Genomic DNA, 10,000 nt, shown 5'->3' with positions numbered 1-10,000 from the left:
AACCCATCCTTAAGTTCCTCTTTAGCCTTCATGAGACTAGCCCAAGCATATGAAAAATTAGTCCCCAGCCTTGCCTCAAAAAATGAGGAATTAGGGAAGTATTTAGCTTTAATCACCTTAAAAGCCAACGAATTCTCATCTTGAATAAATCTCCAAATCTGGTTCCCTAATAACGCCACATTAAACATATGAAGATCCCTAAACCCCATCCCTCCAAATTTTTTGGCCTTGCAAATTCTATCCCATGCCACCATAGCCCAACCTCTAGTATTCTGTTTACCCGACCACCAAAAGGATCTAGCTTATGATTTGATGTCCTCCAGAACCCCATCCGGAATCAAGTAGCAAGACATAGCATACGCAGGAAGAGCCTGCACCACCGACTTAATAAAGACCTCCCGCCCTCCAAAGACAGCAATCTCTTCGTCCATCCCTGGATTCTTTTTTCCGTTCTATCTTTAATAAAATTAAACGCCGCCCTTTTACCTTTCCCCACAACCAACGGGAGACCAAGATAACTTCCCGGCTCCGATGCTTCAACAACACCAAGCTCTCTCAGAAAGGATCCCCTATCCACAGACGGAGTATTAGGGCTAAAGAAGATACTCGACTTCTCATAATTCACCTTTTGTCCGGAAGCTTTCTCATATTGGTCAAGGATACCCTTTATTCTTCTGACTTCCGTCATCGAATTCTTCATGAACAAAAGGCTATCATCCGCATAGAAAAGATGAGAAACTCTCGGCCCTCTCACACTTGCTCTAATTCCCTTGATCTCGTTCCGCCTTTGAGCCTTGAGCAGTAGTGCGGAAAGGCCCTGAGCACAGAACAAAAATAGATAGGGCGATAAAGGGTCTCCTTGTCGGAGACCCCTCTGAGGAACAACAACATCAGACAAAACACCATTGATACGGATTTGGAAAGACACAGTGGAAATACATTTACGAATGATATTAACAAAGGAATCACAAAAGCCCATCCTAGTCATAACATTCAATAAAAAATCCCATTCCACCCTATCATAGGCTTTTTCCATGTCCAATTTCAACGCAGCTCCCTTGTTAGGACCATTTTTAGCACGTTTAAGATAATGAAAAATTTCATGAGCAACAAGGAAATTATCCGAAATACTACGACCCGGGACAAAAGCACATTGATTCTCTGAAACACAAACATTCATAAGCGGTTTAAGACGATTAACAATGACTTTTGACACAACTTTGTAGATGACCGAGCAAAGGCTAATCGGTCTAAAATGTTCATTAACTTCGGGCTATCAACTTTAGCAATAAGGACAACAATGGTACGATTTACAAAATCAAATTCCTTCGTACCATTCAAAAGACAAAGACAAAGATTCACAAAGTCACTACCTACAATATGCCAAAAAGATCGAAAGAAATGACCTGGAAGACCATCGAAACCTGGAGCTTTCGAAGGGTTAACTTGGGAAAAAGCAAAGATGACCTCCTCAGAAGAAAATTCCCGGCAAAGCATCTCGTTGTCACTTGGATCAATACACTGTTCAATGGCTTGAAAGATCTCCTCATCAGGGTTCGCCGCAGATGAACGAAAGAGAGGAAAAATATCTCGAAGCAATCCCAAAGATATCTTCAATCCTATCACACCAGACCCCTCCTTCATTCTCCAAACCCTCAATCCAGTTCTTTTTCCGACGCCCATTGGCTCTCGCGTGAAAAAAGGAAGAATTACGATCACCATCCTTAAGCCACGCCACACGCGATCTTTGAAACCAAAACCGCTCATCTTTATCCAAAACCTCCTTAAGCTCAGCCATAACCTTCCTCCGAAGATCACACTTCTCAGCAATGTACGGCCCAGAATCAATCTTAAGAATAACTCCTCTCAACCGCTTCTCATCCCTCTTAGCTTTAGATCTTCGCAATCTTTGCCAGCCACCCAACGTAACCCCCAAATTACCCACTTTAGTCTCAAAAGAGTCCTCCCCATGCCCCCAAACCCTTTGCACAATATCCTTGCATTTCTCTTCATCAGCCCAGCAATCATCAAACTTGAAGTAATCCTTCCTAACATAACCCATCACCTCAACCCCCTCCAAGCTTAATACAATAGCCGAGTGATCCGAAGACGCCATCGGGACCGTATCAACTCTAGCCTCCGGAAACATCAATCTCCAATCATCCTTCGCTACATATCTATCAATTCTCTCACATACGAAAGATCTGGCTCGCGTTCCACTAGCCCACGTAAACCAACCAGTCCTAGGCCTTATATCCCACACCTCAGCAACTCGAAGGCACGACTTGAACTCCTCCATAAGGCTCCGAATAGGATTCCTCCCTCCACTTTTTTCGTTCCCATGAATGACTTCATTAAAATCACCTCCAACACACCAAGGAAGAGAAGAAGTAGTCGCCAAATGCGAGAGCATCTCCCAATTATACCTTTTGTTCGCCCATTCACTCCTCCCATAAAATCCGGTGAACCGAAATTTCTTATCCTTCCAGACCACCTCCACATCAATGTGAATATTAGAGAAGCTCTGCAGACTAACCTCACATCCTTCCTTCCAAAGCATCATCAACCCCACACATCGGTCCGATCTTTCAACTTCAAAACAACCCCCCATCTTTGTCGCCACTCTGATAGCCTCCGTTTTATTTTTCCGTAATTTCGTTTCAGAAACAAACACCAAAATTGGGTCCTTATCGGAGATCATTCTCCTAAGTTCACGAACTGTCGCTGGGTTCCCAAGCCCCCGGCAGTTCCAACAAAACAGCGTCATGGTTCCTGGCGGGGCTGAAACTCAGCCTCCGCCAATATCTGAGCAACTCCCGCACCTTCCACCGGTAGTTCACTTGGGTCTTCCTCTTCACTCGTTCCCACCTTAGAATTCAGGGTAGAGTCCGAAATATTCACAAGTTTCCGGTTGATCCTCTTCACTTTCCTTTTCCCTTACTTGCATCCCCGATCTTCCGCTTCCCTGAACTGGAAGAGCCCACTTCAGCCCGAACACTCTCCACTCGAAAACCTTGGATTTCCTCAATCAGCTCTTGGTTACATCCAACGAACACATCAGGAAAAGTACTAGGGAGAGAGCTATCCGTCCCTGTAGGGTCCGAAGGATCGGAATCATCTTGATTAGCACTCGATGATATCAACAAATCCCTTCCTGGCATCCAAGGTCTACCACGTGGGGTCCGAGTTCCCCTATCCAGACTAGGAGAATTATCCGAGCTTGTCACAGTCCTTCCATTCAAATCCCCTTCGGCATAAACAATCCCCACTTTCCTTCTCGAATTACTCTCAACCGGTCTCTTAATAGGAGAAACTCTAAGCCATTCTCCAAATTGAAGGAACTGCTGCAATTGATACGAAAATCCCGGACACTCCGTAAGCACATGTCCTATAACCCACACTTATGACAAAAGGAAGGAAGCCTCTCATATTTTAATAGACATTTCCTCGAATCTCCATTCGCACAAACGCCCATTTTAACACACCTTCTCAGAGGTTTAGAACTATCAATCTCTACTCTCACCCTAAGGAAATCCCCCATCCTTCCATCACCTGGTCTAGTATCCGTAGCTATAATCTTCCCAATACGATTTCCTATTTTTTCAGCAGTCTCAATTTTCATAAAACCCAAAGGCAGTTCACAAATTCTAACCCACACCGCTAGCGGCCGGAAATCAAATTCCTCAAGACTTAGCTTAGGATCGAAATGAACAATGGCTAAAAGCATACGATTGAAATGTCTGAAATGCGGACACTTCCTTCCCACGCACCAGGGGGCCGAGCGCCCCGCCCGACGCTGTGCGAGGCTCCCGCACCCAGCGCTCGGTTCTGTGCGGTACTCCCGCACCAATGGCCTCTTTGAGTTTGAGTGGAGGAAAAGGATGGCCAGCTACTTTAGTGAGGGGTGGGCTTGCAGCATTACCCGCTCGGGGCTTCTATCTAGTCTGATGCGTACCCCTGGATGTCTTATCTCACTCCCCCAGTAGGCCGTTGCCATCAAAGGACTTGGTACTGGGTGACAAATGTCTCGGCAAGTAACACAGAGCCAATAGAGCACGCAGACTAGACCAAAGCGACGAGCAGTTGCCGAGTTTGGCCGAACATGGAAAGACAATGACCAATGCACAGGTGGGTGCTACACCACTCCGAGTTGATACCTCGCCCAAGATATGGGGAAGAGGTTCATGAGTATCGGGCGCACCGACCATTCACACGATCACGTCCTTCGGCTACCATGTCCGACTAGCCCCACCGGTGATGGGGGGCTAACCTGTGCTAGCGCTAGGCGCTGCCTCGCCCCCGTGGGGTGCCGAGGCCCGTACCCCCCGGGGGGTGGGAGGGGTGCCAGGCCACTACCCCCTAAAGAGCTAAAAAAACTTAGGCAAACTGCTACCAGTAGACATTGAAATGTCTGAAACGAGGACACTTTCTCCATCGCCCTTCTTGTGGCCACCCAATGGCCTTTTTTATGGCCATGACGTGCATGGCTCCCGCATCCAAGTTCGTACCCACAAGTATTGTTCGTTCGTTTCACCCTTCGTCGAGGATATCTATCGAAGTCCCGGTCGGGGCATCACCGCTTTCGGAATTCCCCATTTCAATGGGGGAGGGAGGGTCATTTTCTATCGTCCGAGAATTATCTCGGCTTTAGACCGCAACTAATGTCCGTAGTTTCCCACTATTCATCGAGGCCATCCATCGATTAAAACTCTCGGGACACTAGTGCTTTTCGAATTATCCATTTCCACGGGGGAGGGGCGTTTTCCATCGTTCGGGCCTTATCGGAGCTCCGATAATGTCTCGCCGGAGCGTCGCCGGAGCGTCGCCGGAGCACCACCGGGAACCTTGCCGGTGGTGGGGGGCTCCGGTGGCCGGTATGGGGCCGTGGGTAGCGTCGGGTCATGTTGCGGTCACAACCCCAGGGGGCCCTGTCGGGGCCTCAAGAACCATCCCCCCCTAAAGAGCTAAAAAAACTTAGGCAAAATGCTACCAGTAGACATTGTTTTTTTTTTTTTTTGAAGTGAAATATCATTATATTCCAATGGCATCATCAATTACAACTTGCTTAATACATTCGGGTTCATCAAAATAGAACCAAATTGGATTGGTGTTCGATAAAGCCCAATGCGCAAGGGTGTGAGCAACACGATTAGCTACCCTACAAACATAATTAACTTTAAAAGTAGGAGCCCTCGACAATAAAAGCCTAGCTTCATTGAGCAGCAATCCAATCGTTGATAAATCCTGAATCATCCCCGTTCTCTTGTTGGCCAATCTATTGACAATCGAAATAGCATCACCTTCAATAATAACTCTATTCCACCCATTCTCGATCGCCAACTTAATACCCTCAGTAAAAGCAGCAACTTCAGCAGACTCAGCCGAACTCGGAGGATTAATCAGCTTTGCAAGACCCGCAATCACCATTCCCTGGGAATCCCTCGCCACAACCCCAATAGCCGCCTTTCTATTCTCCTTGCAAAAGGCCCCATCAACATTAACTTTAATTTCCTCCTGCCCCGGCTTAATCCATCCCCTAAAACGGCTAAATCGTACCTCATCCCTATCAATGACATCCACCTTCTTCACTTTACGAAACTCCTCAACCAAATTCGAAGAACTAACAACAACATTCCTATCAGATTGCATTTCCCCATTATGAACCAAATCATTTCTTCTATTCCAAATATTCCAAAGTAAAGCAAGAAAAAGATCAAACCCTTCATTAATCAATTTGGAATGAGCAAAGATCAGCCAAGAGAGAGGAGAGGAACCGATCCATTCAACAATCCCCTGAGAAAGTCCCGAAACCTCCAGGACCGACCTAACTTTGGACAATCTTTAATGGCATGCAAAACAGTTTCCAGCTCTAAGAGACACAACGGGCAGACCCCATTACCAATACTCGCTTGAACCAATTTAGCTCCCACAGGGATGGCATCATGACAAATACGCCATCCAAAGATTCTGATTTTTGGGAGGACCCGATTTAGCAGAATAGAAACCAGAACCATGATGTTTCCACAGTAACCGATCCTCTCTAACAGGAGCAATTAGCGTCTTTAGAACTTTATCTGCATCCGCCGTCCGAAGCACTCCAACAACCTTATCCTCATCCCACCTGGCACACCCGGGAACCATGAAATCCGCAACCCGAACCGGACTCGCAGCATTATCCACATATCTTTCTCCCCATTCAATAGCGCAATCATCACCCCAGTTCTCTTCAAACATCCTGATTCCACTATCAAAACCCACTCTCCAAAAAACCCATCCTTAAGTTCCTCTTTAGCCTTCATGAGACTAGCCCAAGCATATGAAAAATTAGTCCCCAGCCTTGCCTCAAAAAATGAGGAATTAGGGAAGTATTTAGCTTTAATCACCTTAAAAGCCAACGAATTCTCATCTTGAATAAATCTCCAAATCTGGTTCCCTAATAACGCCACATTAAACATATGAAGATCCCTAAACCCCATCCCTCCAAATTTTTTGGCCTTGCAAATTCTATCCCATGCCACCATAGCCCAACCTCTAGTATTCTGTTTACCCGACCACCAAAAGGATCTAGCTTATGATTTGATGTCCTCCAGAACCCCATCCGGAATCAAGTAGCAAGACATAGCATACGCAGGAAGAGCCTGCACCACCGACTTAATAAAGACCTCCCGCCCTCCAAAAGACAGCAATCTCTTCGTCCATCCCTGGATTCTTTTTTCCGTTCTATCTTTAATAAAATTAAACGCCGCCCTTTTACCTTTCCCCACAACCAACGGGAGACCAAGATAACTTCCCGGCTCCGATGCTTCAACAACACCAAGCTCTCTCAGAAAGGATCCCCTATCCACAGACGGAGTATTAGGGCTAAAGAAGATACTCGACTTCTCATAATTCACCTTTTGTCCGGAAGCTTTCTCATATTGGTCAAGGATACCCTTTATTCTTCTGACTTCCGTCATCGAATTCTTCATGAACAAAAGGCTATCATCCGCATAGAAAAGATGAGAAACTCTCGGCCCTCTCACACTTGCTCTAATTCCCTTGATCTCGTTCCGCCTTTGAGCCTTGAGCAGTAGTGCGGAAAGGCCCTGAGCACAGAACAAAAATAGATAGGGCGATAAAGGGTCTCCTTGTCGGAGACCCCTCTGAGGAACAACAACATCAGACAAAACACCATTGATACGGATTTGGAAAGACACAGTGGAAATACATTTACGAATGATATTAACAAAGGAATCACAAAAGCCCATCCTAGTCATAACATTCAATAAAAAATCCCATTCCACCCTATCATAGGCTTTTTCCATGTCCAATTTCAACGCAGCTCCCTTGTTAGGACCATTTTTAGCACGTTTAAGATAATGAAAAATTTCATGAGCAACAAGGAAATTATCCGAAATACTACGACCCGGGACAAAAGCACATTGATTCTCTGAAACACAAACATTCATAAGCGGTTTAAGACGATTAACAATGACTTTTGACACAACTTTGTAGATGACCGAGCAAAGGCTAATCGGTCTAAAATGTTTCATTAACTTCGGGCTATCAACTTTAGCAATAAGGACAACAATGGTACGATTTACAAAATCAAATTCCTTCGTACCATTCAAAAGACAAAGACAAAGATTCACAAAGTCACTACCTACAATATGCCAAAAAGATCGAAAGAAATGACCTGGAAGACCATCGAAACCTGGAGCTTTCGAAGGGTTAACTTGGGAAAAAGCAAAGATGACCTCCTCAGAAGAAAATTCCCGGCAAAGCATCTCGTTGTCACTTGGATCAATACACTGTTCAATGGCTTGAAAGATCTCCTCATCAGGGTTCGCCGCAGATGAACGAAAGAGAGAGGAAAAATATCTCGAAGCAATCCCAAAGATATCTTCAATCCTATCACACCAGACCCCTCCTTCATTCTCCAAACCCTCAATCCAGTTCTTTTTCCGACGCCCATTGGCTCTCGCGTGAAAAAAGGAAGAATTACGATCACCATCCTTAAGCCACGCCACACGCGATCTTTGAAACCAAAACCGCTCATCTTTATCCAAAACCTCCTTAAGCTCAGCCATAACCTTCCTCCGAAGATCACACTTCTCAGCAATGTACGGCCCAGAATCAATCTTAAGAATAACTCCTCTCAACCGCTTCTCATCCCTCTTAGCTTTAGATCTTCGCAATCTTTGCCAGCCACCCAACGTAACCCCCAAATTACCCACTTTAGTCTCAAAAGAGTCCTCCCCATGCCCCCAAACCCTTTGCACAATATCCTTGCATTTCTCTTCATCAGCCCAGCAATCATCAAACTTGAAGTAATCCTTCCTAACATAACCCATCACCTCAACCCCCTCCAAGCTTAATACAATAGCCGAGTGATCCGAAGACGCCATCGGGACCGTATCAACTCTAGCCTCCGGAAACATCAATCTCCAATCATCCTTCGCTACATATCTATCAATTCTCTCACATACGAAAGATCTGGCTCGCGTTCCACTAGCCCACGTAAACCAACCAGTCCTAGGCCTTATATCCCACACCTCAGCAACTCGAAGGCACGACTTGAACTCCTCCATAAGGCTCCGAATAGGATTCCTCCCTCCACTTTTTTCGTTCCCATGAATGACTTCATTAAAATCACCTCCAACACACCAAGGAAGAGAAGAAGTAGTCGCCAAATGCGAGAGCATCTCCCAATTATACCTTTTGTTCGCCCATTCACTCCTCCCATAAAATCCGGTGAACCGAAATTTCTTATCCTTCCAGACCACCTCCACATCAATGTGAATATTAGAGAAGCTCTGCAGACTAACCTCACATCCTTCCTTCCAAAGCATCATCAACCCCACACATCGGTCCGATCTTTCAACTTCAAAACAACCCCCCATCTTTGTCGCCACTCTGATAGCCTCCGTTTTATTTTTCCGTAATTTCGTTTCAGAAACAAACACCAAAATTGGGTCCTTATCGGAGATCATTCTCCTAAGTTCACGAACTGTCGCTGGGTTCCCAAGCCCCCGGCAGTTCCAACAAAACAGCGTCATGGTTCCTGGCGGGGCTGAAACTCAGCCTCCGCCAATATCTGAGCAACTCCCGCACCTTCCACCGGTAGTTCACTTGGGTCTTCCTCTTCACTCGTTCCCACCTTAGAATTCAGGGTAGAGTCCGAAATATTCACAAGTTTCCGGTTGATCCTCTTCACTTTCCTTTTCCCCTTACTTGCATCCCCGATCTTCCGCTTCCCTGAACTGGAAGAGCCCACTTCAGCCCGAACACTCTCCACTCGAAAACCTTGGATTTCCTCAATCAGCTCTTGGTTACATCCAACGAACACATCAGGAAAAGTACTAGGGAGAGAGCTATCCGTCCCTGTAGGGTCCGAAGGATCGGAATCATCTTGATTAGCACTCGATGATATCAACAAATCCCTTCCTGGCATCCAAGGTCTACCACGTGGGGTCCGAGTTCCCCTATCCAGACTAGGAGAATTATCCGAGCTTGTCACAGTCCTTCCATTCAAATCCCCTTCGGCATAAACAATCCCCACTTTCCTTCTCGAATTACTCTCAACCGGTCTCTTAATAGGAGAAACTCTAAGCCATTCTCCAAATTGAAGGAACTGCTGCAATTGATACGAAAATCCCGGACACTCCGTAAGCACATGTCCTATAACCCCACACTTATGACAAAAGGAAGGAAGCCTCTCATATTTTAATAGACATTTCCTCGAATCTCCATTCGCACAAACGCCCATTTTAACACACCTTCTCAGAGGTTTAGAACTATCAATCTCTACTCTCACCCTAAGGAAATCCCCCATCCTTCCATCACCTGGTCTAGTATCCGTAGCTATAATCTTCCCAATACGATTTCCTATTTTTTCAGCAGTCTCAATTTTCATAAAACCCAAAGGCAGTTCACAAATTCTAACCCACACCGCTAGCGGCCGGAAATCAATTCCTCAAGACTTAGCTTAGGATCGAAATGAACAATGGCTAAAAGCATA

The sequence above is a fragment of the Hibiscus syriacus genome, unplaced genomic scaffold, assembly GCF_006381635.1.
Source record: "Hibiscus syriacus cultivar Baekdansim isolate YM2019G1 unplaced genomic scaffold, ASM638163v2 tig00112304_pilon, whole genome shotgun sequence".
Classification (NCBI taxonomy): Eukaryota; Viridiplantae; Streptophyta; class Magnoliopsida; order Malvales; family Malvaceae; genus Hibiscus; species Hibiscus syriacus.
Note: the sequence above shows the minus strand (reverse complement) of the source record.